Source organism: Anopheles darlingi, chromosome 2, assembly GCF_943734745.1.
Source record: "Anopheles darlingi chromosome 2, idAnoDarlMG_H_01, whole genome shotgun sequence".
NCBI classification, from domain to species: Eukaryota; Metazoa; Arthropoda; class Insecta; order Diptera; family Culicidae; genus Anopheles; species Anopheles darlingi.
Window position 1 is genome coordinate 73,136,057 of NC_064874.1, and position 23,064 is coordinate 73,159,120.

The window sequence follows — 23,064 nt, forward strand, 5'->3', positions numbered from 1 at the left end:
ATCGTCAGCGGCATGCCGTACGGTAGTCCATACCCGAACCTGGTGCTGAGCGTCACCCAGATCCTGTTACGGGATCTGCTTTCGAATGACGTCGCAAAAGTAATTGATCGAAGATGAGTTTTTCGGGCATTCGATTGGTTCCATTTATGAAGCGGAATCATCTCAATCAACAGCAGCAGCAGCAGCAGGGTTGGCAAACTAATTAGCTTCCCTTCAAGACGGTACTATCGTACTAGCTCAGCAGGAGAGAGAGAAAGAGAGAGATGATTGGACACAAGGTGCCCGCTCCTCATCTCCCCAGGTTTTTGGTGCGTTTATGATTGAGCTTTAATGTTCTGGTTTTACGATCGCCAACACGCGCTCCTCACGTAACCGTGATTTGCGTTTGGATGCGATGCGAGTGTTTGAAGTGCTGTGCCCTGAACTGATTATTTAATTTTCAATTCGAACAGCACAACCACCAGTGACGGCTATTGGTGGCGTCCTCTGTGGGGCTCGTGTTGGTGGTGGTGTGCTGCCAGCTTTGGGGCAGCGAAAAACGAGAGCGATCGTCAGCCGCGTTTTATGCGGGGCTCTAATGAGCGCGATTTGATTTATGTCGCGCATTCGATCGCCGCAAACGCCCGGGGATCCCGAGTCCCGAGAAATGCCGTAAGCATCGAGAGTGCGAGAAAGCGACTCTGACGCGTCTGATCGATTCCGAAGCACCGATCGTGTCCATCCAGATCCAGGCGCCTGATGTGAAACCAATATCCGTGGAAAAGCGCGCCCTAGCTGATACCTCCTGGTGTTTATGAGTGTGTATGTGTGTGTGTGTGCGCGTGGGGCCTCAGGGTGGACACACACAAACACACGGTACCGCTGTTTTGCTGCTTCGGAAGATCCTGATCCTGAACCTCGTGGCCCGAGTTGTGCTGACAAATCAAAAGACCCAAGCGACGAACCTTCCCCTCACTGGCTCTCACTCACAGCGGGTGCCTCACAGTGGCGCGATCTGTATCAGAAACCTGCAAAACCGAAGGTGGCCACCACCAAGTAGCCACCCAATGCCACATGTTCATGCTCGTTTGGAAGATTTTGATTTTTTCTTCTGTGCCTCTACGCTTCGTTTGTTGCTGCTGCTGCTGCTACTCGAGGATTTCTCTGTTTGCCCAACGGTGGTGCGGCTAAACACACCATTTTGCTGTCTCGCGATCGCGTTTCGGCTGGACCATAAATCATCGCACGGAGCATCATCCGACCTTAGAATGGGACACACACACACACACACACACATGGGCGGGCGGGCGGTGCGCGCGCACATGCCACGGAATGAATGGCATTCATGTCTCGTAACCAATAATGTCCCCGGGGGGGTTTTAGTCCCGGGCGACCCCTCGCACCATCCACTGTCGCCCGAGGCCATCCCATTCGAGTATTCGAGGGTTCATCTGCACATCCATGGATACGATGGATGGATGGATTTACGCCCAGAGGCCGCTCGTGTCGCTCCACAACACCAAAGAAGGAGCAGCAGCAAAAAAAAAACATTAGATTTTTCAATGAACATTGTTCGCCCGAATCATGTCTGCTTCAGTTTTCGTCGCAGGAGGAGAAGGAGAAGGAGAAGAGCAGACCGGAGGGGTAATGTTGTTTTTTTTGTAGCTCTTTCACGAACGGTTACCGCGCTCCTCACTCCTCTCACCAGTCCTCTCCCTTGGTCGGTGATTCGATTTCATTCAGCATTTCAAGCCGTGAGGTAGTAGTTCGTTGTTCGGTTTGTAAACAACAAACCAGTGTTCGGAGGGTGCCCCGGTACCCTGGCCCCGGCTTGGCCCTGATCTCGCTTCCTCTCGAATGGCTCGAATGAGATGTACCGATCGGTGCGGCGGTGCTGGTGCGATGAGTCTATGTAAATGAGGAAGATCATCGGCGTGACATGGCGGACGGGGCGCTCATTCACTCACTCGGGGTACTTGAATTATCGAAAGGCCAGTCTCCGTCGCCTGTTTTTTTTTTTGGAAGTGCTATGAATATTTATTAACAGTTTTACAAAAGCATGTTTTGGGCGGCACCGGCGCACGATGGTGATGATGATGATGATGGCCACTCGACGCCTTACTTTGCCTCAGTTTAAGTACTGAAAAGAGCAAGGCAGAGGACAGCAGCAGCAGCACCAGCAGCAGCATAAGAGGCCGAAAAGCGGTGCTGCTGGGTGCGGCTGCTTTGAATGAGGAATGAAAATTGCAACCACGAATGCTTCTGCTGCTGCTGATGTTCAAGTCCATCAATCGAGCACTCGCGCTGATTGTCCGAGACCCTTCCTCGACCTTCCCTGCGTCAGAGTTGTGTCCAGTGGCGGCCTTGCCCGCCTTTTTTTCACTCCACGTGCCAGCGAAAAGGTGTCAAAGTTCAAGTTGTTGGCACTCGGTGGCATCCCTCGAAAATTGGCGTACAGCAGTCGCTGCAGATGCACTAGATGGATGCTGTCGACCTTGCTGGCGCAACGCCCTGGACCAGCACATTACACACACACACACACACGGACACATTCGGTGCAGATCTTCAATAGATCAGAGAGGAAGCTAATCTAAGATGGAACCGTTCTCGGGCCCCTCTTTTGCTTTCGAAATCGTGCCTCGAGCACTTGTCCCCGAGGACAAAGAAGCATCCCGCGCACGCTGGTCCACTTGCTCAACTGTAAATCGCGCCCCCCCGTTGTGACACGCGACGTATGTAGAGCACAGACACACACATATGATCCCAAACCTCTCTTCAAGTGCCCGCCCCAGGAGATGGAACAACGAAATCGAGAGCGTACAATTGAACGATTGGTCAATTGTTGCTGCTGGCATGTTGCTGTATGTTGCTTGATGCTTTTGTCTAGTTCAGTCGTCGTCAGCATTTAATAGCCCCAGAGCAGCGAGCCAGCCGGCCGGCCGGCCGGTCGGGGCATGAGCATAATGATGATTAACTGAGAAGTTCCCAGCCTCAACGGGCGTCGAGGCCGCCGAGGCAGCAGCTCGGCGTCGGCTGACTGCCGACGTTTTGTTTCAGGCATTCCCCATGATGTTGTTGTCTGCTGTCTTAGGTGCTGTTTAGGGTCGAGAAACGCACGAATTCTGCACGGTACCCATCCCGTGGAGACCATATATGTGACGCCACGATTCGCGTCGCGAGTGCTGCACTCATCATCATGCGGCGATGAATAGTGATTGCGATTAGCTTTGGGCAATTGGGGTTGTGGTCCTGAGAACTTCGCTCGCTTTCAATGGGCCCACCCCGCTTCTTGAGGTTGACCTCCTCTTCCTCCTCCTCCTCCTCCTTCTCCGTTTGCTCCTCTACTTCGCATTTATGCTTGCACCGAGAAGCGAAATCATAAAACATCTACTCTGGGCCCGTTGGGTCACATCCATGCCGGGCGGGGTTCGTCTCTTGTCATAATCGCTCTCGCTCGCAGTTCGCGATCGCAGAATTGCAGAATTGCCAGCACTCCAGTGCTCCAGTTTCAGGGCCAGAGCGTTAGAGATAAAGCGTTGCTGTTGCTGTTGCTGCAATACGGCATCTGCCGAGGTTGTAATCAAACGTTTTGCAAGGCCAATTTGGACCTAGGACAAGGCGTTGTAATAGTGGCAGCAGTAGAGGAGGAAGCGGCGAAGCACAAACATCGTTTAGCACACACAGCAGGCGGGAATACTGCGCCGGAACCAGACAGGGAGTGTGTAATTATGCTCTGGAGCTTCATCCGTACTTTTCGGATGGATTGACGAGATTCGCAGCGCCCTTGGAGGAGATTTGGTGGTCCAGATCTCGTTGAAATGGGAACTGTTGGGGATGTTTTGCTAACCGCGATTATCACTATAATTAAACACCATTTTGTGTTGCTGCTACAGCAGCGCGAGATTGGCACGAAATGGGCTGGCGTCACGCGCGCGCCCGGCCACTCGCGATGCGCTGTAGGTGATAAGATTGCGATTTAGCGATTGTTGCTTTTTCACCCCCCCTCGGGGGTTGCGATCATCTGTGCGATCGCACGAGCGGACATTATTTGCACAAAGCGTTCATACTATCGGCGCAACACGATCGCAAACCGCGCGCGCGCTCGCGCGTACTGATTAAATGAAGTCTCGCTAAAGAGTGCTAATGGTCTGGAGACCATCATCAGCCAGCCAGCTAGCGATCGAGCGATCAAGCGAGCCATAAGCGGTCCCATTAGCATTATGATTAATTACTGCGGCGTATTTCCCCCCTCCACCTTTTGTTGCGCTCTGGCTCGTAATTGAATTACTCTAATCGATCGACGAACGAGGATCCGATTGCCGCCGATACCACGATCGAGCGACTGATCGTCTTTTCATAAGGGGTTTAGGGGGTAGCAGCATTCTGCTTGATTGATTTAATAAAGCAGTTCGTTTCGCGTGTTCGATTCGAACGTATGAACGGTACATGCCGGTTATACGCGGTAATCCTGGGGGGGGGGGGGGGAGAAAAAAAAAGCATGACCGCATAAACCGAGGATCATCCCTCGGTCCGCGATCGGCCATTGCTCGTCGATCGTACGATCGATCGATCTTCCAAATGCGCCTAATTGAAGCGGTGCTGGCGGAGGTGGTGGATGGTTCGGTGGAATCCTAAATGGAGATCCCCATTCGTACTCGAACCACATTTTTGACAGATCGCACCACCATCACCACCACCCCCACTACCCCTAAACCGACGAACCGTTCGAACTTGATCGCTTGGATTCGAAAGCTCCCAAATCGATTATGCTCTCGATCAGTCACGCCGAGTGTTTTGTAACGGAGCGACAGCACAGTGGGAGCAGCACCCTTCCTCCACCCTCCCTTAACCGGCTTCAAACGATGGTGCGTGTGTGTGTGTGTGTGTGCGTAGTGTTAGCTCATCTCAAGACTGTCTAGTACTGGACGATCGGTTGAAGATGGCCATCGAGAAGCATCGGCGATGCTCTGCGGCGCGCACAACACACACACACACACACACACACACACACGCGATAGAAGAGCACTTTCTCGATCACTTGGCGGCACTTTTTTCTGATCCAAAGTCCGAGCGGCCCGCGATACAAGCTAGCTCGATCCAGCCCACACGCGGTAAAAAAAAAGGCAAACATGGCTCGCTGGGGACCACCACCGGGGCCAGCCGCCGACGCCGCCGTGAGGTTAAGTGCGTTCCTCTTCAGGCCGCAGGCCGTACTCTGGACGTGTCCCGAGGCGCAGGCCCTTTTGCTGGCCGGCGGCCGATGGACCTCAATAGTGGGTCGAGATGGTTCGCATCCTTTCCTTTGCCGCGCGATCGCGATCGCGATCGAGCGAGAAAGGGGGAAAAGAAGAAGCAAGAGAAAGAAAAAGGGAAAAAGTGTAACAAGTTGCGAGTGACCGGACAGGGACGAACAGGGAGTTACTTACTGTGCCACCTACCAGTGGGGATCCCTTTGATTGACGGATCCACAATGGTACGCGGGCCGATCGCGGACGCGAGCAAACCATTAGCCTCCGGTTCTGAGCAGACGACTGTCCGCCCTCTCGACTGTTAGCCCTGCTGGACGGCTGTCCGCCTCTGACGAGCGCCAGAGCGCGAACAAACCCCTCCCTCCTTCCGTCTGGTTCTCCCCTTACCGATCGATACCGAGATCGATCTCTCGATCGATCGATTGATGCCGATCGGTCGATCTCGATCGATCGATCGATGCCGTTACGTGCGTTACGTAAACCTTCGGTTCACCTTGCGCTGCGCTTCCTAGCCCCCCCTCCCTTCTGAGCTGGAATTTTCAGTTTTGTTTTTGGTCAGATGAAAGTGAAGTGCGCCGCGCGATCGTAGCTACGGGAAAGGATCGCTCGCGGGTCGCAATCGCCAGGAATGGGAATGGGATCGGTGTTCGGTGAGATCGCCTTAGGACACAAGACGACACGCACTCCCCGGACCGCGGCGTACGCACGCATGCACGAGATGGAAACACACAAAAAACCCTGGTGGTGGTGCAGCCCCCCCCCCCCCTGATCATCCCCCTTTTTGGGCGATCGCCGCCACTCCATTCACAAAGCAGAGCAGCGGACACTTCGCTCGTTGTTGTCGCACTGCGTCTGCTCTAGATCGTTTCCCTCCGGGCCCCTTCGGTATCAGCAGTAGCAGTAGCAACGGAAAACGGAAAGTGATTTCTACGAGCGCAAGCGAAACGAACCTTATCCCATCCCCTCACCCTCCTTGATATAAAACAAAGCAAAAAAACAAAGAAAACTCACAAAAAAAACCATCGGGAATAAACGGAGGACCATTGGAGGGCCCAAAAAAAATGCGAGCGGGTTTTTCGGTAGCCACGGTCACGAAGAGAGCCCGTCGAGCTGTCTCGAGCGGCACGCAACCGCATCGCGTCACGTCACGTCACACACACGCTTATCCCCACATACAAAACCCCTCCTCACGAAGCCGGCCAGTGGTCCAGTTATGATAGGGATAGAGGTCGTCATCGTCGTCGTCGCTAGGTTTTTGGCCTAGATGACACCGATTATACCGCACGCGTCTGCGACCAGCGGTGACTGCGACTGCCCCCACGACAACAACAACACGCAGCGCGTTTGTTGTGCGTCAGGAAACTTTCACGAAACCTCGAAATCTTAACGATCGGCGTTAATTATACTGTTATACCAAGCGCGAGGATACAAACACGGGTCGAACACGTCGTCGTCGGCGGTGGCGGTGGCGGCGTCCGCAACGTTATCATTTCGCTTGTAAAACACTGTTCATTTGATGACAAACACACACACGCACACACACATATACACGTGTGTAGAGTGTCGTGTTGTTATTGTTGTGGGTTTGTCGGAGCGAGATCTCGCGCACTGTCGATCCCTATCAGCAGGTAGCAACGCATTGGCAGCAGCAACAGCAGCAGCAGTAGACGTCGCGACATCATGTTTAACGATGACGAGCCGCGTCGCGTCGCGTCGTGCGTCTCGTGTCTTAGTGTGCCTTGATCGGTTGTCGCCGGTCCGGGAGGACAAACTTTCATTTGATGGACCGATTTCGCATCGATCATAGCTCACTTGGATTGGAATTCTTCGTTTTCGGAACAGGAAAAAGAAACAAAAGACTCGTCGGTCGCAAGGGACGACGAACTTTGGCGTTTTGTGTGGCGAATTCTGGCGATTACAGATGGCGCGGAAGCAGCGAAATACAATCAAAGCATCCTTCCTCCACCCGTCCGCTTTGCTGCCCGTCCAATGCCCATGAAACTGTGTTCACCCGTGAGTGCACCACCGGCGACAACCGATTCCGTTATGTACATCCCACTACTGCTCCCACCCCACCTCTGGTCCATCGTGTTTGTCTTTCCAGGAGCAACGAGGGGGAGTTTTCATTCGATTCCACCCCCTTACCCTTCCCCCCTTCTCGCATTCTCACGTGTGTGTGTGTGTGTGTGTGTGTGTGTGTGTGTGTGTGTGTGTGTGGCGTTTGATTTTTGCTCACGAAACAGGAACTAACCCCGCTGCGCTGCTCCTGCCCTGCGCTGCTCCTGCCCTCCGGCCCTGACTCTCTGGCTGGCGAAGACGAAGCGAAAGCAGCAGCAACCGACGGCAGCAACCGACGGCAGCGAAAGAAAGGCTGAAATGAGAGCAATCAGCGGTCAAAACTGTGGCCGAAGCTCGCGAAGAGTGCGAAAGCAGCACTCGCACCGCACCGCACCGCACCGGTCTCGTCCTCCCTCTACGGCAGCGCTGATCGTTTCGCGCGCGTATGCCGAGGTCAGTTAAAGGCCCTGCGGGTGTGTTGCAATATGAAATAAAAGGAAAATAAAACACGGGACACATCCCGACGACGACGACGACGGCCGCAAGCAGCAGCAACTGGAGCACGGCAGTGATGGTGGTGGTGGTGCCGTGAGCTCGGCCAGCCAGCCAGCCGGCCAGCCAGCGAGCGTCGGAAATGGTCGAGGAATGAATTAAAGTGATACATAAATTTAATTTTACTTTTAATTCAAAAAGCGAACGGAATGCTGCGCCACCAGCGCAACGGGAGGAGAAGGAGGCGGAGGAGGAGGAGGAGGAAGAGGAGGAAGAGTAGAAGGGATGGCACGACCACCACCGAGTAGCGGGAGGCCAAGAAGAGGAGGCGTGCGACGGCGAGCGACAAGCTTGGTTTGAGTTTCACCAGGCCAACTGCCAGTGCCAGTGCCAGTGCCAGGGCAAGAGCCAGAGAGCGTCATGTCGTCGTCGTCGTTGGCATGGCCACTGCCGTTGTGGCGCGCGCTGGTGGCGAAAGCTGCAAAAAAAAAAAAACCGAACCGAACATACATACATCCGCTGCATCCGCATATCTTCAACATGTCATCTTCGAACGGACCGACGCGGTGGCCGCGGTTGGCGGCTGTGGCCTCGATATCATGCTCGCCATGCTTGGCGCTTGGCGTGTGCGCTCGGCGTGCCGGATGATGATGCAGCCAGCCGATGGCCAGTTGAATGGCTCGGAAAAGCGTTTTGTCAGCGCGAAAGGAACGTGACGGAGGAAGGGGGAGGAATTTTCACTCCTCACACCACCGTCCAACGGTTCAGCTGTCCAGTGGAAACGCGAGCCAGGACCAGGGACCAGGACCAGGGGCCAAGGGGCCAGGGCAGTATCTGATTTGTTTCGTTTTCGATCATCGTCCACCAGGGCTAGACCAGAACGGGGATGCCAGCCGGCAGAGGAATGGGGGGAGAAAAACGAGAGGGAAGAGAGGAGGGGAAGCAGCCGCTACACAGAGGAAGCTGTTAAAAATAACGATTAAAATGGAAGCTACAAATTAGAGTAAATACGAGCCTGTCATCGGACGAGGAGCCGATCGTTCATTCATTAAAACAAGGAGTGGAGGGGTGGTTAGGGGAGGGGGAGGGACCACGGCATGTTTTCACTCCCTCCCCCTTCCCTTCCTCCGTTGGGTCCACGATTTGTGGTTCGATTTTAAACACTGACACTGGCAGGAACGGCGGGCGGAACTACACAAAATACGATCCCTTCGGGCGATTTCGCCCAGTTCGCGGTGGTTGACGGATCGACCGTTCGAATGGATCGCGGGTTCGGGCTCACGATCCACCTTCTTCTTTCTTTTTCCCGGGGTCCCAATTGTCCCAAAAATTAATCGTTTCTTTTCGCGTGGTGAGGAAATGGAGCAGGTAAACGAGGACAGAGAGAGAGAGAGAGAGAGAAATAGAGAGAGAGAAAGGGCTGACTGGTGTAAGGAATGGGTGGTCCACGCGCTCGTGTTCACATTTATCATTTGTATCCGATGTCCTTTCGGTGTCCACCAGTTTCCAGTCCGCCAGTTTTTATGATTGCAATATTTATGCTGCACCCATGTTGCACCCATTTTTGCATATATATATATTAACCGACACATTCGCCTTGGGATGGGATATTAATAGTCATTTCACTGTGATCGCGATCGCGTCAGCAGCAGCAGCAGCAGCAGAAGGATTTTAAGCGCTTAAGACCCCGCCGGAGGGTGGGAAAAAACGAACTGAGATTATTTATGCATTTATAAAAGCATGTTTTTCATTTACATTCGGCGTAACATGGGACTGGGTGGCCGTTGTTTCGGGTGTCCAATGCCCTCGGTTTGCTGGTTTGTCCCAAATGTTTCGTGGAATGCCATTTTTTGGAGTCGTTAGTGGATTCCGATCTCTTTGGTACTGCTTCAAGACAAGCAGCACAAAGGAAACACCAAGGAACAACGACGAGCTTGTCTACAGTTGGCGCTAGGGCGAGGAGGAGAGGGCTATTTCCAGCGGAAATAGCACACTGATTGGCCCCCAGCTGGAGGTTGCAAATCGTGCTGGTTGTCTGTTGTTCCGGTATGTAGCATGTGGCATGCATTATCGATTAGCGATGCCCACCAGTTACCCGGAGTTGCGCGCAAGGAGGGGATTATGGATTTGCCGGGAGGATTGAGGGTGAGTGGGCGCGAAGCGGAGCGAATGGGAGGGGCGCATAGGACGCCCGGCGGTGGCCAGTGGTGCCATAGATCAAACCGATTTGTGCTGGCGCATCCGATACGGTGGCTGCAACCTAACGGTTACGTTCGAGCTGTTGACTGGCTTGGCTGGAGTCGGAGCTGCTGCATCTTCAGTATCTCTCCGAACAGCGAGAGAGAGAGAAAGGAGCAGAGGAAAGGTCAGCGGAATAAAGGAAGGCCACTTGACCACCACCCAGCTTTTTTTTTTGGGTCAGCTTCACACGAGCGTTGAAATCACTGCAACCGGACCCTTTGTTCCGCGATTCCGAACCATATGATCCTTTATATGATCGAGTCGCTCAGGGGTCGCTCCGGTGCACAACATGAAGGCAGAGGCAGAGGCAGAGGATCGACTGATCAGCATTGCAACGGTGCCTGATTTGTGCCAAATGTAGCACAAATAAAAGATTGCCCAACTTGGTCGGTTGGTCTTGTTGCAGTTGCATCGGTTGCATCAATTTCAATCGCCCGCAATCGGCATAGAGACATATAATTTCTTCGTCTTCTTCACCGTCGCGATCGCGATCACTCGCGATCGTTCCGAATGGTGCAATTTTATCATCGCAAGCTCTCGAGCTTGTAATTATGCTGCTGGTTGAGCGAATCTGGAGCTCGAATCCGCCATTTCATCGTCGAGTGACGACAGAACGGGAGCGATCGATCGGGAGCGATCGATCAGGTGGAAGCTCCTTGTTGCTGTTGTTGTTACGTGACGCTCTGGAAGAGTTGAGTTAGAAGAGTAGAGCACAGCGCAATTATTACCGGCGAGGCCAAGGGATTGCAGCAAGCTTTTGGATCCCCAACCCCCAAAGATGTCTTTGTTTTTTGAGCATCGACCAAACCGATCGAGTTCGTCGTCAGTAACGAATTGAAATCACCCGGGGAATCATCACCGTTTTTCGATCCCCTTTGACGTAAGCCCACGGGGCGGGATTCGCGCCAACTGGAATCTAACGAGTTCCAGTTCCAGTGCCGCCAATCAACATCAAAATCATCAAAAAGTTCATGCCCACGATCGTCACAGCAAAGAGGGGTTGTAAGAGGGGTCGGTGTTGAGGAGCATTAGATGATGCCTTGTTTTTTTTTTTCGGCGACTTCGGACATGTCAGTGTTTTCGACACTTTGACAAGATTGACGACTCGTCCCATCGCCGCGCGTTTGACAGACACTTGTTGGGGATGGTGTGCCCCTTAATGTGTGTGTATGTGTGTGTGTTTGTGTGCCCCGCGTGGTTATGGTAGCCACCATCACCACGACCGCCCTTGCACTGATTAGAAGGAAGGATACCAGTCAAGCTCAAAGTCGAATCATCGGATCGTCAACGTGGCGTCGATCGCGACGACGACGACGACGACGACAACGACGACGACCTTTCTATGGACCGGCGGCCCACGCACCCACGGCATCATCATCAGCACGATTGTCAACTTACCTTCTTCGGGTATTTCGGGACGGGTAGAGCCCGGGAGAGGAGTACTCGGGGAGAACGATCCCCCGGACGGACTCTCGGAGTTTGAAGGGAACGTCGCTGCTAAGGCGCACGTCTTAAAAGTGTTGCTGCGTCCTTGTGGTCGAATTTTGCGCGCGACGATGATGACGATGATGACAATGATTAGCCGTTGCTGTGATGGCCTTTCGGGGTAGTGGTGGTGGTGATGGTGGTGGAGCTGCTGGTGCTGGCGGTGTCACTCCGCGGTCCATTCCGCGATCACCGATCGGTTGACGGTGTAATCCGAGCTCGCGAGCGGCTAGTACGCCTCGCTGAGGCGCGTACGAGAAGAACAAGAACAAATGAGGGTGAGGTGCAGGTTGGGGAAAGGGGTTGATGATTAATTAATAAAAAAAATCAGAAATAAAAAAAATAAAAAAACACGATCGCGACACGATCGCGAGCTGGTTTTAGGTGTGGCCTTTTTGGATAGATCCGCTCTTCCTCGTGAAGGATTGTTAGGGATGGAGAGATAGAGATAGAGAGAGAGAGAGGAAGAGAGAGAGAGAGAGAAAAAAGAGAGAGACAGAGAGAGAGACAGAGAGAGAGAGACCAGATCGCCTTCGAAGACATTTGCGATCGACTATCCTCTCACTCCTTCGCGCTGAGATCAGGTTCGACCGGATGTTGAGGTGGTTGATTTGATTGATTTCATCATAACCACCGTCATCATCATCAACAGAGCAGAGCATGCCACAAACACAATGGCGGCGTACCGAAAGCCTGAAACTGGTTGATATGCTTTTGAAGCACTCCACAATCGGTATCAAGTTCACTATCTCTCTCCCCCCCTTTTTTTTCTTTCTTTCGTCATCTTTCGTGGAGGAGTCGCAAGTGGTAACATGAACCACCTCCTCCCTCTAAACCGAAGGGATCGTTACATCATCAGGCGAGGGCTGGCCAGGGATTCTTTCGAAAAAAAGAAAACAAAGCCACTGACTCAAGAATGGAACCATTTTTGCGATTCTCACCATTCTGCGCAAAAAACGGTGACGATTGCGCCATTTTCCTTTGGCAGAAATGGCCCGCCGACGAGGCGGGAGTTTTTCCCGCACAACAATCAGAACAGCATTGTGACAGTGAGACAGAACGGAACAATCGTGTGCGGTGTCCTCACACCGCGCGTGTGTGTGTGTGTGTCTATTACTCTAATATGCGGCCATTCACACGTCGCGACGTCGCAATCGCATCGAGCTGGATGGTTTTCCTTCCCAAAAACAACAAAAACCCTCATTTTCCACACACGACACACACACACGTGCGCGCGCGATAAACACTTCATGTCTGCATTCCACGACAGGCTTGCAGAGGGGCTTGTTGCTGGAGTTGTTGTGCAAAAGGGTGCATCATCTACCTTCGCACCACCACCAGCACCACCACCACCACCATCATCGTCAAGCGAGGTGAAGACACGAAAGGCGGTTCTGTTCGTTGCTCTCCGATAGAAGCGTGGGAGCCTGGAACCGAGGTGCGATGGGCCCGCTGATTCCTATCAATGTCAACAGACACACACACACACACACACACACACACGCACACACACACACAAATGGTCTAGCAGCAGGTTGGCAGGTAGGTGAGGTGGTGGTGAATAGGTGTAAAATATGCGTCAACATATTTGTACAACCCGGGCGGTTGTTGTTTGCGGGCCGAGAACACAATCATCCATTGTGCTGGCATCTTCAGGAGAAGCACACACACACACGCACCGAGCCGAGCTTGCAATTGGCGAAATAGTGTTTGATCTACTCATTAACATAACGGGCGCGACGGGATGGTGCGTCGGTGCGCGCGCGCACCAACCGCCCACTGGATGAAGCAATCTTTGATCGCGATCTTTGCAAATTATGCTGACTGGGTGGTTGGCTGGCTGCCCGCGAGTACACCGATGATGCGATCTGCGTGCTGAACCCAAGAACTGTGATATCATAAGGGACTTCGGCGGCCGATGCAGAGCGTGCGCATATTTTATCGCCGCTCAAAAGCTGACAGCAAACATGTGTGCGTGTGTGTGTGTGTGTGTGTGTGTGTGAGGGAGGGTGTCGCGGCCGCGATCTTTTTGAGCGCGTGAAGAAATCCAAACTCAAAACATTGTCCTGGCAGCGGCGGCGCGAAGCGGTTTGGTGGTAGCGTTTGTAAATGTTAATTGCTACATGGCCACCGCGTGACGTTAACAAGTAGTGAGGAAGAGCCAGAGACAGCAGAGACAGAGAGACACAGAGAGAGAAAACGAGAGGCTAGTCCAATTACTTGGGTGCGAAATGAAAAGTGAACGAAATCGATTGCTGCTCGCAAATCGAACGCATCTCGAGCGTCGCAAACAAACAAATGCTAGACCATCGACCATCGGGAGTTCGCATCGAATCGATCGATCGAGATGCTCTGCCTACAGTAGCCAATCCTTCGTTTGCGGACTACCAATTACGAAGAGAGAGAGAGAACGAGTGACTGCAACGGGATACGGGGTTTAGGTGACGAACGCAATGCAGGCGCGCGCGCGCCCGCGCGGCTTCTGCTTTGAAGCCAATCGATCCAATTTCCAATCGATCAATCAAAACAAACCCGCCCCGAATCGGACGGCCGTGGCCACGAGAAAGCGAGAAATTGGCCATGGCAACGGCACCCGAGCGGCCGCCCCTACCGGAGAGTTTCAAAAGAGATTCCGCCAACCGATCGGTACAAGGCAGCCGGCGGAAATGCAGCGTGAAAGCTTGCACCTGCACTTGATGCAGTTCGTTCCTTGGTGTGTGAGGGGGGAGAGGAGACAGATGTACAGGACGCTACACCAGACGCTACGGTGGTGGTGGTGATGGTGATATAATTTAATAACAGTTTTATGAGTTTGTTTGTGACATTAAAATGGGATCGCCGGTTGCTGTCTAGGGGGGGAGGGTGGGGAACGAGGACACCGCGACGAGCACTAATTATGATTTATGTTTCGCTCCCGCCTCATGCGACGGCCGCGCAGATATGGAGCGCAGCGTATGCACTTTGGATTGGATGGGTTCCGCATACTCGAGACTCCCGATGGGAGTCCAGTTCCGTCGTCCATTACGCAACATCGAGAACCGGCGGACCCGGAGCACGACGGATGATGAATCTCTGGAACTAGTTGGCAAAGTAATTATGTAAGTCGCTTTTTTAATTTTATGACCTCAGTACCACATATGGTGGTAAGCATTAGATAGAAAATTAGTCGAAATTGATTGTAATGGTGAAGAGCCCGTGAGCGCCACTCATGGTTTCCTTCGATGCGGTGTGTTGTGGGTCGACTTGCAGTCAGCATGGGTCGATGCGACAAAGATGGCGGAGCAAAAGCAACCTTGAATCGAGCGGGTTGCGAGTGTGATTCCCACGGTTTTTTGTTTTGAACACTTCTTCTCCCAAAAACCAAAAAGGAAGGAATCGAACACTCAAAGGAAGGGGACGTGTAAGACGGGAAGCCCTAGCAGTGAACCGACACCGAAGTAGCAGCAGCAGCAGCAGCAGCAGCAACCGACCAGTTGACGAAATTTGCATAGTGTCAACAATTAATCATAAATTAATTTCATTTCATTTCGATGCCTCTTCTCTCTCTTCATCTCTGGGTTCGTGGCTCCTGGCTCCTATCTCTCTTTCGCTTTCATCTGCTGTACGCTGCTGGCCTCCCACTCCCGGACGAATCCGGACGATCCCACGGCCGCGCACTCATCCTTCGCATCGAGCATCGACCAACGCTTGGACGTTGTTCGAAGGAATATAAAACCCGAAAGAGATTCCTGCGTTGTAGCATCACAACCCCGCTGGACTTGACACGCTGTTGTGAGCAGAAGCAGCAGCGCATCACTGCAATCGAACCCGAAATCCCACGGAAACCTCATCCACTGCCGCGCATGCATCGTCTTCGTCGTCGTCGTCGTCGTCGTCACCGGCATCCCTCTGCTGGTCAATTATAAGTTTATTAGTTTAATTCGGTTGCCACACGGAAATGACACTTCCATAAAGGCCGCCCCTTCGAAGGGGGATCGCATAATTATCACCTCGGCCTTTTGGACCCGGGGCCGTCGGGGCGAACGACTCCTTCTTCTTCGGGGAGATGCGCGCGCGAAAGATGCTGCTGCGGTAACCGCATCTTTATGATCACGCGCCACTCCTCCTCCTCCTCCTTCTCCTCCTCCGCTGAGAGCATGCGCGAATCACTGCGAGGTCGAACAATTTCGTTGTAATTCGAGATCGTCTTCCAGCCAACGATCGCCGATCCGCCGATCGTCGTCGGCGTGCGTGTGATGCAGATTAAGTGGTCACGGGCCTGCTCCGGTACGAAGCTCTGCTCCGGTACGAGGCACACGGCAGCGACGGTGATGATGATGATGATCATCATCATCAACCGCGATCAAACGATCTGCGTACGGATGCGACCGTTGCCGATGTTGTTTTATGATCGCGAATTTCGCCAGCTTGTTGCTGTTGCTGCTGCTGCCGCTACTGCTTTGGATGCTCCCGATGCTCGCAAATTAGTTTATGAGCCGCGCATCCGTGCGGAAGGATCAGTGCTCGGACGATGAGCAAGCGAACGAACGAACGAAGATCGAGGCGCACGCGATGATGGAGATGTTTCTGGGCAGGCGGGATTTTTTTTGCTGCGATGACCTTTGCTCACAGCAAACACTCTGCGCACCACGAACAGAAAGCGCAGACACTAGCGGCGCTCGAGAGTGCATGCAGATGCCAGTATGCCTAGTACGGGCTGGGCGTGACATGCCGTGACATGTTTCGCCGTGTAGGTGTCGTATGGCGGTCGTAGGTCGCCCGTTTTGCTAGGCAGCCTCTGCCGGCCTCGCGCACAGCACAATAAGACCATTTCTTGCGAATAATAGAACGATCGCGCGATTCCTGTCGCGCATTTGTCGGTCATAAAGTTTGATGAAAAACGCGCGCGCGACGAACCAACCAACGACAGCAAACGGTCGACATTTATACGACGTCGTTGGGGCCCTTGTGAACAGTGAAGGAATGCTCTTGCTTGAACGTTCACAATATTTCCGGGTTTATCGGGGACATTTAGAACGACGGACGGTCTCTCCCATGACGCAAGGTGTGGCCCCCCATTTTTTTCTTTCTAGGAACAGCTAAAAACAATTGCAAATTTGTCAGCGTCGCGTCTCGGGCATCGTTGGTGATGTACCACCGGCAGCATCGACCGTTTCGATTCGATCCGTTCCGAGTCGTCGTCGCGGGCCCCTGGAGCATAATTATATGCAAAATAAGGGACGGGCGCGTGACGCGTGCCGCGGGAATGTCTTGATTTAGGGTGGCGACGCGCCAGGAGTTACACCGATATATGTTACACCGCGACCGAACCGCGCTCTCCTCCTCCTTGCGCGTCGACGATCACGGTCGAAGAGACACCGCCGTCTAATGAAGAGGCATATGCCGGTGCCAGTGCCGCACGCCAACGTTTCCATGTTGCGCATGATGCTGCAGTCGACTAGCGGGAAGCGCTAGGGAAACAAAAAAAAAGGGCGGCGATGATCGAGAGCTATTAATGGGCGTTGGGGTTTTGCGCCCTGACACCGACACCGGCACGCGGCGGGATGTACCGCATCGGAGAAAAAACCTTCGCATCTTGGATCCCCGCTCTCGTCTCTAGTTCAATACGCGATCGGCCCGAGGATGACAAATTCATCGAACATTGTCTCTTCTTCGCGCGACGCAAAAATCTCGCGTGATCGCGCCCTCTCGATCAACGATCGAACGTTGGTTGGTATCGAATATCAATCAATTCGAGGCCTAGCGTGGCAGCTGCTCAATTTCACATTGCAGCATCATCGAAGCGGAAGGTCGGATGGTGGAAGTTGGATTTATGATGCGCTTCACTCATTATTGTTCGCCTCGCACACGGCAGTGCACGAGAGGGTGCACCGTGGCACCGCCATGTGTCTTAGAGGATTGTACAGCACATCCCAGCAACTCGACACGACTGTGTGTTTCTACGTTGGTGAAAGCATTCCGTCGATGCGTCGCTGCAAAAGGTCACCGAAGCATCAAAGAGCGATCAGCCTCCGCCCTCGCGGCGTTTTTTAAAGTAATAAAACTTTGATTGAGATTTTCTCACTTTCCCCCCACCACAAGGAGGGTATAAGGGAGGGAAAAGTGGGAGCGTATGATCACCTCACTGCGTCTGCGCGATGATTGAGCGCCGCTTCGCGGGTGTGCCGGATACCGATACAATTCCAGTTGATGGACCGTAAATTTCGGGTGATCGCGTTTGAGTCCGAGAACCGACCGATCGAACGATCGATCGATCGCTCGCTCACTGGGGGTGCACCTGATCGCTCGGGAGTCGCTGCAGTGCAGATCATCATCTCTCATCGGCGCGTGTGTGGTCACGGCACGGTGCCCGGTGCCGTGTTCTTTTTTTGGCCGGGAATCAAAATTCATATTTTATGCGATGCGTTTATCGCCCGCGATCGCGTCACTCCAACCTTCACCCGCTGGAGGTTGCTCATTCACCGTCGCAGGCGGCATTCCAGGCGGTGGGAAACAGGGCCACAAACGAGTAAGCCACCGCTCGCTCGCTCACTCGCCGTTGATGCTCATTCACAGACTTCATATTTACGATCGGACGATCGTCATTTGCGAATCGCACACTAAGGTCGCCACAGCGTCGCAGCGTTTCGCATTCGGCAAATGGGCGATGGGTTTATGGGATGCCCGCCCATAAAGCCTGCGTCACAACCTGGGCACAGTGTTACCAACAAAATTATCCCCAAAACCAAAACCCCAAAGGCCAAAATCCATCCTTCAACTGACGCCACGGTCGTCGTCGTCGTCGTCGTCGTTGCACTTCGCGCGCTGCGTTTTTACGGCGATCAATGAATGCAATTGAGGAAGTCGGAGTCGTAGAAAGGGGAGGGGGGGGGTGTGCTCCGCTTGAAGGCCACTACAACCGCAATAACCGGACTGACCAGCGGGGGCACCAACGATTGGCAGCTCATCATCTCGTGGATCTCAAGTGAGTGTCAAGCACCGACACCCGTGGGGGTGGGGGAGGAATAGCAAGCGATGAGGTGACGAACTTAGACACCTACGCGACTCGACGATGCGCTCGCTGATGGCCCCGTGGGATCATCATCATCATCATCATCGTCAGCTCATAAGAAGCGATCGCATCCAGCTCAATTCCACTCTCGGTTGTTGCATCGCTGGTGAAGAGGTCAATCACGAGAAGCAGAGTCTGTGTGTGTGTGTGTGTGTATGACACGTGATCTGTTCTCTCCTTTTCTCCCTGGTGTCTGCTGCCCCGGTCCCCGGAGTACATTTGATTAAATTAACACGCGAATCGGGGCCGAACGGGCGAACGGGCGTCGGACTCTGATCGGATTCTGGCCCGCGTCCTGTCCGACCTTTCGGTCACGATTCGGCACCTCCGGGAATGCCAGCTTACGGTGCAGTGAAGGAGGGTCGAGGGGGGGTGGTGCTGTTGTTACGCTGGATTAGTGGCCACCAGCGAACGAGCGACCGAAGACACGCCGCAGGAAGGGTCGCACAGATCGCGAGCAAGTGACTCCTTGGGCTTGGAACCGAACTGAGTCAGTGATTTGCATACCACAGCACACACACACACACACACACACACACACACACACATACGAGTGTGCAGACTATCGAGTGGTTGTTGGGTACCGATTTGTGGCCACTTTTATCACGCCAAAGACATGGCGTCCTGGGGTTGTCCAGTTCGTAGTGTTTTAGAGGGAGCGAGAGAGCGAGAGAGGACCTCCATGGTCGGTGGCCTCGAGGCGCATTAAGTGCACACACTTACACACACATATGCATACTGGTTGCTTCTGTCGGTAGCTACGACACTGCCCCCGCGCGCACCAAAGTCCCCATAGCACACCGCGCCGCGGTCGCTGGTCTCGCGTTCATCAATCAAACAGCGCGCGCCGCGAGAGAGAGAGATCGAGAGGAAGGAGGGGCCCGAAGCGACATTAGACGCGTCGCTGGGACCGGCTCGCCAGCACCGGCAGCAGCGGAGTGGCTCGAGTTGAAAAAGTGGACCACCCTTCCACTGCTCACTCTTCTCCTTCTCCTCCTCTGCGCGAGGGTAAGTGAGAGGCGTAATACGCGACGGTGGCGGTGGTGGTTTTTTTTGTGGCCGCGAGTAACGCTCGAGAGTGCTGCTGCTGCTGCTGCTACCACCGCACCCGATGCCGTGCTACCAACACGGCGTTATCTAAATTGAATAAAACGATACATTCCTCATCCCAACTACCCCCAAAGGGGAGGGGGTGGAACGCCAAAGCAGAAGAGAAGGTGGAAGACCGAGAAGAAAAAAACACGAAACTTAGCTAAACTGGACCACTCGACATTCCAGCGCCCGAGCAGCTCGTGCTCTCGTCGTGCTGCCCACCGAGTACAGCGAGCACCTTAAGCCGCCCCCTCCTGCTGGGGGAGGGGAGCTCATCGGACCTCGGACCGCGTCTGCCGCTAGGAAGCGAAGGACTGGAATGTCTGTTACCCTGGCTGGCTGACTGCTTCGTTTGCTTGTGCTTCGCGTCGAGGGACGTTCCATGTTTCGTTCACCACCTCCCATCCGCCCTCCCGAAAAACACTTTCGGCGACTCACAAGGTGAGGCCATTAGGTAATTGCGTAGAGGTAGTAGAGGGAACAGTTAGTGGGGCAGTTGATAGCAAAAAGTAGCAGCAGCAACAGCAGCAAATTCATAAATTACATTAAATGTCATAATGAGCTATCACGCGCGTACGAGTCCCGAGTCGTCGTCGTCGTCGACCAAGTCATCATAAAACAGAAACCGAGCATCAGGACAACTTACTTATCACCACAGCAGCCTTTAACTACTCACCCCGCCTTAGGGTGTATCTACACTAGCAGAAAATTTGCGTTATTGCACAAAAAAAAAAAAAAACTGAGCTACTTTTTACAAATTTTGAGCAAAAGATTGATTACGTCTGCTTCCATGCAGTGCAGAGTGAAGTGTGTTTATAGAACAGCATCGAGCAAGTTATGCTGCGGAAATGATGTCTATTTTGTGTGATTAAAGTGATGGTGTTGTGTGTTTACCTGTGGAAAAAATTGAGCAAAATTGAGCTATTTTTGTAGCGATGTGACAAGCTCTGTTTTCATTTTGGTTTCCTTTTAATGTAATTCAATTTTGGTCTCCCGGTAATGTAATTTATTAAACAGTAAATTTTGCCTTCGTTGATAAGATCTACTCTATAAGTTGTCTATATTTGTTTGACGTCAACAAAATCAAATCAACCGTTTCATTGCGATGTGACAATATCGTTATCGCAACGTAAATTTTCCACTAGTGTAGAAACACTCTAATACAGTGCACCATTACCACCAGCAAAAGAGTTCAACTGCTTCCTCTATCCTTCCTTTCCTCCATTTTCCTTTCCCTCTCGGAACGTCGTTGGTTTGCGCGATGCCGTGCATGGCGGATGCCCGAATGGGCGTGATAAATATGCTGGTAATATATTGAAATTCGTTCGCCACGGGCTCTAGCCAGGCCAGACCCGGCCATTCAGGGTCAACCAGCGGGACCTGCACAGTACCTCCACATACCACACTGGACCGTGTGTGTGTGTCCGTGCTCTGGGAATTGAAATAAATTTACTAATCGTACCAAGCTCCCGGGGCGGCGAGGTGGAATGCCATCGATGATCCATGCGGCCAGCAATGCGAGATCGTACGGTGGGCGAGGGGCTTTGCGCACCACCCCCCCTCGCCCCCCCCCCCCCCCGGCGACCTGCGATGCTATGCTGCGATGCCTTGCGTTACGTTGGCGGGGCTGGCATGCACGGAACCCAATTAATGGGCAAAATTCCTTCCATTTCGCCACGCGGTTCAGCATTCAGTGCTGTTGGAGGGCTGTTGGTGCTGCTGCTGCACAGCGGACACCAGTGATTGAATGAGCGATAATTTGTAGCGATATTGTGCAATGGTCGCACCGCCATTCGCAATGCATACGCTCGGGATGGGCCAGCCCTCTCTGCAGCCCTCTGGCTCGCTGGTGATGCTGCACCACAGATATGGTACATGCACACCGAGCTTGGTATGGAAATTTTGTAGCAAAATATGCTTTATCCCCCATTCCTTCCCACCCCATTGAATGCTATCTTTGCGAGCGTGCGAGAATGTGTGTGTGTGTGTGCATGATGGGTGGTCGGATTTGGCCACATGTGTTGGCTGGTTGCTACTCGATGCAATGATCCAATTTATTAATGTAAAACCCGAGGGGGGAGGCGGACTCGAAGGTGTATCATCCGGCACTACCACAGCCGCAGCCGGTTGCATCACAGCAAATCACATTATGCACATTATTACGGCCCGGAGCCGAAACCTGGGACCTGGAACCGGGGATCTTAACTAATTCTGGCTGGATGCCACCTGGCCTGGCGGGACCACATCGCACCACATATGCTAATGCCGAAAAGTGCTGTCGGTGCGATGCTCACGGCAGGCGTAGGATCGCCCACCATGGTTCGCGTAGGAAAAGCAACCGGATTCCTAGATTCGGTTGTTTGTCGCTTTACTCATCGCGCAAGTCGCTTGTGACATTGCGCGACAGACGCGCATTTGCATACCGTTAACACGCGGTTTGCGTGTTTTGGATGTGATGTGAGAGTGTTGGTGTTTTGTGTGTGTATCATTGCATGTCAGTGGACTTTGCGCAAGTAGTAGAAGTTGCGAGACACTTTCATCAGTCGTTCGCTCGTTGCGAGCATAAGCTTATCAGTAGGATGTCAGATCATAACGAATCCTTCTCCTACACTACTTGGTATGCGCCAGTTTGCGTAATGTGTGTGCGTGTGTGCGCTTGATTCCTAAGCACCTAAGCGGATGCATAATTTGTGTGTGTGCGTTGCTCGACTAAATTAAGTATGCTGGAAATAAATTAATACGTTAAGCAGTCGCGTTATGCAGATGCATTGTCTTCACATGTGCTAGCACCCCCCTCACTTTACTTGGAAGGATTCTGCTCGGTCACAAATCCTCCTGCGCAACGCTGCATTGCTACGACGGAAAATAGGGAGATCATTATGCCTTTTTCGTAACCTGGCGTAGCGTTTGAAATTGAGCACCGAGAACGCATATGCCGTTGTCGTCGTCGTCGTCGGAGGCTGAACCGATAATAGTCTGCATCCAGCCCTCTCTTGCTCTCTTTCTATTGCCCAGAAACAAGACACGCTGTTAACGCTTTCGCATTCATCGACAACAGTGACTGCGGCTGCGACGTAGACGACAACGATGGATTTAAATACAATGGGTAAGGCAAACCGGGGGTCCTCGAAAATAGACTCCAGAGCGTCCCATAAGACCATATGCATATAGAAACACACATACACGCACACAGACACGGTAATTAGATGTTTGGCTGCTCCGGATAGAGACATCCATTATTGGCAGTCGCGCGTAGTCGCGGACGACTTCGTTGCTTGGATGGTTTCGCTTTGGTAACGAGGATTAATGGCAAACGCGCAAGAAGTGAAGCGATCTAGTTGGTCGTGCTGCGCCGAATCTGCATTTGCGTTCGTGCGAACGTGCGCCGGCGTGTGTGTGTGTGTGATACGCAGCATC

At 53.0% G+C, this 23,064-nt stretch overlaps 1 protein-coding gene across 1 annotated transcript in view; it reads right to left on the reverse strand.

The window, feature by feature from the left end:
• Positions 1–23,064, reverse strand: part of LOC125950512 (putative uncharacterized protein DDB_G0286901) — a 64,153-nt gene that overhangs the window by 31,077 nt on the left and 10,012 nt on the right. The window contains exon 2 of the mRNA XM_049678589.1: positions 11,418–11,746. The gene's annotated coding sequence lies outside the window, so the exon portion shown is untranslated. The remainder of the gene's footprint in view (positions 1–11,417; positions 11,747–23,064) is intronic.